Source organism: Nanorana parkeri, unplaced genomic scaffold, assembly GCF_000935625.1.
Source record: "Nanorana parkeri isolate BGI_ZX_2015 unplaced genomic scaffold, ASM93562v1 scaffold659, whole genome shotgun sequence".
NCBI lineage: Eukaryota > Metazoa > Chordata > Amphibia > Anura > Dicroglossidae > Nanorana > Nanorana parkeri.
In genome coordinates, this window is record NW_017306927.1 from 254,214 (window position 1) to 261,324 (window position 7,111).

Genomic DNA, 7,111 nt, shown 5'->3' on the forward strand with positions numbered 1-7,111 from the left:
TGTACAGAAGAGCTGAGAGAGGGGAAGGAGGAGCAGCGCAAGCTATTTTGGTGTGTTACAATGCAAGGAGCATGTGGATAAGAGGAGAGAGCAGAGTGACAGAGAGATACGTTCCTTAGTGTGCTGCTTCTCCTTTCATTGCCCAACTGTGTATTTAGATGCGTGCCTGAAGTTCGGGTGCAAGGTACCACTAAGTTTCACTCACACTAGGGACACTAGGGCTGGAGTTTGTAGGTTTTGCCTGTGCTTGCCTGGTTTTCCTCCCACACTTCAGAAGCATAGAGGTCATCAGGCTTATGCATAAAACTGCTAGTGTATGGTCCTAGATGGTTCAGTAGATTGTATGCCCCACTGGGGGCAAGGGCTGATTTGAATGGTCTATGTACTGCTGAATATGCTAACATTACATAAATGAATCAAATTGAAAAGTGTATTTGAGATCCATCTTGCAATAGATATCCATTGCATTTAAATTAAATAAAACAGATCATGCAAGGTGAAGAATAGAATTGTCATCCCTCACCTAGCTCAGATGATTCTAAGTATGGCTTAGCAATACCTAACAAGAACTGATATGTTTGAGAATGGGGATTGTAGAAGGAACCTACCTGGCCATACATCATGCGAATTTCAGACGATTCTTGATGAACCGGACAAAATTAGCACAGTGAGTGCTGCTGTCATCACCCTTCCGGACAGCATCCCTTGATCAGAAGATTGAAGGAGCCATATGGAAGATATATGGCTGAATTGAGTTTGCAACCAATCAGCTGCAAGCACCATTCTGGCATTCTGACAGCAGGCAACACTCGCTGTCAGAATACATTGAAAACAGCAGGGGATTCCACCATCAATACTTGTAAGCATGGATGGAGGAATATGTTATAATTTCTTTGTTCAGCCCGCAAGTTGAACAAAGAAACTATAACACTGTATGGCCAGCTTTAGACAAGTGTCCCAGTCAGATTCCCGTTGTCATTTTTCTAGTAAAGGTTGCAATCAGTTTCAGTGGCTGTCTCAAAACTAGGCTCATCTAGTTCATCTGAACCCGAAAGCAATATGTCAGTACCAGCCCAATCAGCTGCGGCTGGGGCATTCCCCACCCCGCAGCTGAAGGTAATCAAAGGAGCAGGGTGTTGGTGCCCTCATTGACCTTATATGGCCACATGGCAATATTTGACATTGACCTATATGGCCATGTAAAAGGGATGGGCAACTCTGGCCCTCAGCTGTTGTGGAACTACAAGTCCCATGAAGCATTGCAAGATGGACACTTACAGGCATGACTCCCAGAGGCAAAGGCATGTTGGGATTTGCAGTTAAACACAGCTGGAGAGCCAGAGTTGCCCACCTCTGACATATAAGGTGAAAGAAATCACAGGCACCGTTGTTTACTTGCAGCACCAACGGCGGGGAATGCCCCAGCCGCAGCTGATTGAGCTGCCAGTGACAGCTTCCTTCTGGGCTCAGACGAATTAAAGTTTAGACCAAACCTGAGCACATCCCTATTTAGAGAGCCTTTATTCTAGCCGATAATGTTCAGGACCACTCAGGTGATTAAATTACGCTAAATTCCCCTCTCTCTCTATATATAAATAATAAAGTTATTAGGTTACATTCCTATTCAAATTCCTGCAATGGTATCCTATGGTAAGCATGACTGCTCTGCAGTATGCAACGCATCTTCACCGTATCAATATGCGAACACGTCTAAACAGAATTGACCTTTTTTTCATGCATAAGAACGTAAGTTGACATTACAGCTATATTGTTGGAAATCAGCATTAGATATGATTTATACATAGCTTGATTTTTGGCATTTGACCAACAAATATATTTGTAACTGTCGTTTTTACAGTAAGCTAGGCAAGTGATCAGCACAGACGGAGTTAACTGTCACATCCTATACAACTGACAGGACACAGGGCTGTTACTAAGTTACTCTGCTTTCTCCATCTTATTGGCTGTGGTTGCCTGTCTGCAATGGCTGCTGATAGGTGCTTCATCCTCTGTGTTGTTCTCCGCACACACCTCTAGGAGGGATTCCGTCAGATTCTGTATGGCAACAGCATGCGTGTGTAGGGGGGCAGGAGAAGGTTTACATCTTTAAGGGGTGTAGGGACGCTGCCTTAGATGGGAAACAACAAGCAAGTACCCAGGCTGTGCAGAGAGACACCCTGCTGCAACTGAGCTGCACATGCTTTAATGTGGTTGTAAAGCAAGGCAGTGGGTGCAGGATAAGAGAATTAGCCTCAGGAGCAGATTGCCACTGCAGGATTTTCTCTCTTCATCCATCTTCCACCCAGATCCTTGTCTACAAAACAAATCCCATTCGGGAGCACCAAAAATCAGGGTTACTCTTGACAATAAATGAGGTAAGCACACCCCTCACCTACATCCATGCTTTTTTTTTTTTTTTTACAGGTGACTTTAACTCTTCCAAGTGCAGGCTGAAAAGGTGATTGTGTTTATATGAGCTGTCAATGTGTTAACCCAGTTATTGCCTTTGCTTAGTTCTCATGTAGACAGTAGCATGTGCCTGCAGTGACAGCTCCAGGTATATCTTGTTTATGCACTGTGGCTATATTACCTACAATATTCAACACAATTTGTATATTTATGGGAGTTTCCCAGTAGTGTTATGTAAACAGGATATTAGTCCTGTGTACATATTTAATAGATTATATATTCTTTAGTGAAATGTTTATGGGTCATTCGTTTGTTTATGTATTAAGACAGTCGATTGGATACATGTGTGTAAACGAAACAGTCTTCCCTGGGTCTTATAGATGATGGGATCTGTTTATAAATGTTTTCACCCAAAATGTACACCTTTTTCCCCGATTGAACCTAATTGCGTGAATGTTGGGTGTAAACATTTATTACTGGACCCCATTTTAGGAATTCTACCAGTTAAATCTCACCAAATGCAGACTACCCAGTGTTGGCATCTATGTAACAGGACATCCAGACCACCCCTGCTCTATGTTTGTTTGGAAGCCTACAGGCAATTTGTATATCAAATTTTCCTGCCAGGGAAAGGTTAATTATTTCTGTACTTGGTTGCCTGTAAGTGCTTTCTTCATGCATCACTTGCTGTTTTGTCTGCTGGCCCTTGCACATTTTGTGCTTTTGCTAATCCATTTGATGTTTACGGTCTATAATAATATAATAATCTAATATAAAGCGCATGTTTGTATTTCATGTACTGTACATTGCTGCAGACAGAGTGTGTGCTATGCTAGGTATGATGATTCACATACACAAATGCGTTCTGTTCTGACCTACTTTTCTGACAAGAGGTGACACAAGGAGGATTCTCTGTTTAAAAACATGGAAATTCTGGTAATACATTTCTATGTAGATTTCTAATTAGTACGGTCATTAAAATTGTCCAACTGATCAAATATGTCATATCTATGTATACTTTTCCCATGTAACCTCAGAGAGGGAAAAACTACAGTACAGACTTATTGGCTGTCTTCTGGTACTTGTACAAAGGTTATTCACTGGTAAACAGACTGCAGTAATCTGTATGCAAGCCAGCAGAGAAAGGTTCTGCAATACATTAATAAGACATCTTGGGTTTGCTCTGCAGACTTCTACCAAATACCCCAGGGATGGACTTTGCAGGTATCATGTAAACAAGCATGGTCAGTGAGTGCAGCTTCTGCAATGATAAGCAAGTAGCTATAAACCACTAGAATTCAGACTGTAAGCAAGCATAATCTGAAGCTCCACAGAAGTCATTACAAGCCTGCTTTGTGGCAACTGGAGAAGGAGAAAAGACTCTAGAAAAATGCACTGTAATCCTTTTCTGTGCCATTTATGAGAACTGCATATTGTGCCACAAATGTAAAGCATATAATTACTCTACTAACCTTTTTGCAGCAGATGATAAGGTTTCTCATCAATGTTAATCATACTGACAGTCATTTATTACGTTAACAAAAATACTCATTAATCTGTAGCCAGTCGATGAAAACTTGGTTGGAAGGAGTTGCTGGCCTTGCATTAGCAACAGCAGTGAGTAGTTACCCATAGCAACCAGTAAAACAATTCCTTTTAATCAGTGAGTGTACAAGCTCTCAAGATTCTGACTGATCACTTTGGGTTACCTTTGCACATAGTTGGGTGTATATTCCTAAAGCAGGGAGTCTGACATTCACTGTAGGTGACTCTCCGGTGCATGTGTTTTTAAATGTACAAAGTCCAATGAGAGCACCAAACGAAAAGTCAAAGAGGGCAATTTGTCAAAACTGGAGAAGACAGAATCTGGAGCAGTTGCCCATGACAACCAATCAGCATCTACTTTTCATTTTCAAAGCTTAACTGAACAGACTGAAGATAGAATCTGATTAGATACTATGGACAACTGCTCCAAATTCTGTCTGCTCCAAGAGTCCAAACTCTATCAATGGTGGTATTAGTTCATGACAGGATGACACAAAACAGCCAATGCATCTCAGGGCCCCCCAACAAATCTACCCCTTTTTCGGGGCTCAGGTGTTGTGGCCTCAGAGATGGCATCATCACCAGAAACTATTTTTTGTAAGAAGCTACAGGATGCCAGAGGTCGCTGTGCCAGTAGAATGACAGAGTCCTATCTTTTAGAACTCCAGAGCACAGAAGAGGGGGAAGATGTTTTTGGGCCCCCCGGGAGATGTTGCTCTGATTGCTCTGATCCTCTGATTGATTGATTTACTGAAGATTTGAATCCAGTTCCTCATTTTCACTTGTTTGGGCATGTGTTTTAAAGGACATTGATTGATTCTTCACCAGTGAATGTACAGTGGAAGTCACATTCACTGCTTTAAAAATATATGCCCTTGGTTGCCTTTTTATATAAAGGTCACCGAGCGCACATACATTATTTATTAATCCTGTATGGTTTATTACATGTTATGCTGTGAGCTACAGCACATTGATTTGTTGCAAGCAACGCACTTTATACTCTTTCACTGCAAGGTACATAAGGGAAGCAGGTGCTTGGTTGCTATTGGCTGTGTTAATGTGGATGCTTTCTCTTATCCTAATATTAAACCAATTATTAACCAGTTCTTTTGGCTCTTATTTTATTGTAATTTTAGCTGGATATAATGTGCTTGCTGGCAGCTCAGCAATACCGGGGTGACTTAGGGCTAGATGAAACCCAAGCAATGAAAAGCAGGGTCTTTAAACCACTATAGATTATTCTCCTGTTTGCATAAAAGCTTTAAACTAGAATCATCTGAAGTCTACCTGTTTAAAGTAACAATGTGAGAAGGCGACGTATCTGCGTATATAGTATTCTGGCCCTAATGCACAGAAGCCCATATGATCCTTTCTTATATCCTTGCATTTTCTTTACATCGCTTCTTCCTAAAGTTGTGGGGTCACTTATGTTTGCTGCAACACATCCTCAGAATAGATGGTACTGAGGATGCATCAGGATTTTTGTACAGGGCAGCAATGTTGTAGAATATGCTAACTGTACAGTGGCGTAACAACCGGGGGGGCACTTGCCCCGGGCGCAGGACTGAGGGGGGGCGCCGTCACGACCCCCGCTAAACGAAGCCATGGCTCCCTCTCTCTGACACGATCACCCGGCTGTCATCGGGCGGCCGCTCGCTCTTCCGAGGCCACTGCGAGCGGGCCTCTACTAGAGATGGGTAGCTCATGAGCGATCCGGATCTTTTGAGCGGGTCCCTCAGAAGAATGAAAGAGCGGTGGCTCAGTAAAAATGAGCGGCGGTTCTTCTGGTCGGTGATCTGTGGATGTAATGTAGAAGCAGAGAGTGAGACAGGTGTGTAATCGGCTCTTATAGAGTGAGAGCCAGGCTTCTGCCAGCCCTACCCAGCCCACCCCTGCAGCCAATCACATGTGTGAGAGACGGATCTGTGAGCCCAGGAGACGGATCGATTCAGGAATGATTTGGTTCTTTCGCTCCTTTGCATCTTTGAATCTGACTCTCGATAGATCAGGAACGATAGAGTTCTTCCGCTCATCGTGCCTTCTCCATGATACTGATTGAGATCCGCTCAAAAGGTTCACTCATTCTACACTACAGCCTTCCTCCGCCTTATGAATTGTGCTGCTGTTTTTAAGGTAAGTACATTCATTTGAATTATAATAATTAGTGTAGCGGTGGAATCGGGGAAGTGTGAGTTGGAGGGGTGCTGGTGATATAGTGCTCACTTTTATTATAATTATTCTGACTCCTATCGTTGTGATAGCGAAATATATCCCTTGCTGAGACCTCTATGCCTGGCCTGTATAAGCAGATATACTCACTGCGGACAATCCTCGTCAGATAGCTGAACTCGTCAATAACGATTCATTCAAAAGAGGTGTTTATTCTTTAACATCAGGTTACAGCAGATGATAGGAACAGCAGTTGAACGGTTATAGTATTGTGCGGTCAGAAAATTATGCCTTTCCTACGTACTGTGCAGATTACATGTGTGTCCTTGTTACATGTGGCTTCTAACTGTGGCCATGACACAGGAAGTACTGCACACAGGAAGAAGGAAAGGGCGTACACTAGGGGAAAATACGTCGTCACATGAGGAATAATTACAGAAAGCATGTTTGTTACAACAAAAGGCCACTAGATGGCAGCATTGGATAACACATGAATTTAGCTATGAGAAAATAGTTAGGCAAATCACACTATGTAAAACTTCTATCTATACTAACTTCTACAACATATTCTATGCCCCATTGGGGCGGCACACTCCCCGTCTGGCATGGTAAATGTCACTATTTAAATCATAACGGTAGTTATGCAAATAAACAATTAACAACTATTAAAGTCCATAAATGTGAACTTGTAACTTGTCCTCTGGACCTGAAAATAAAGAAAGAACATATATCCACAATTCAAATATAAGATGAAATCTGGAACAGTCCTTTCAAGTGCAGTAAGTCACTCCGTGGGTGGCAACTTGTTAAGTTCCTTAATAGAGAAACAAGATAGTCTCTTTGGCAGGCAGAAGGCACTTCGAATAAGTCCTTCACTGGATGTGCATGGTGCACGTAGGTACCTGAAGAACATGGCTCATGTAACTCCAGGTGCAAAGTCTCCATGTGAAACAAACACAGTTCCAATCTTCTGCATGCGAAGAGTAGC

General features: G+C 42.4%; 1 protein-coding gene across 1 annotated transcript in view; it reads left to right on the forward strand.

The window, feature by feature from the left end:
• Positions 1-2,020: 2,020 nt before the first annotated feature.
• ABHD8 (abhydrolase domain containing 8) overlaps positions 2,021-7,111 on the forward strand; it is a 25,448-nt gene continuing 20,357 nt past the window's right edge. The window contains exon 1 of the mRNA XM_018563374.1: positions 2,021-2,375. The gene's annotated coding sequence lies outside the window, so the exon portion shown is untranslated. The remainder of the gene's footprint in view (positions 2,376-7,111) is intronic.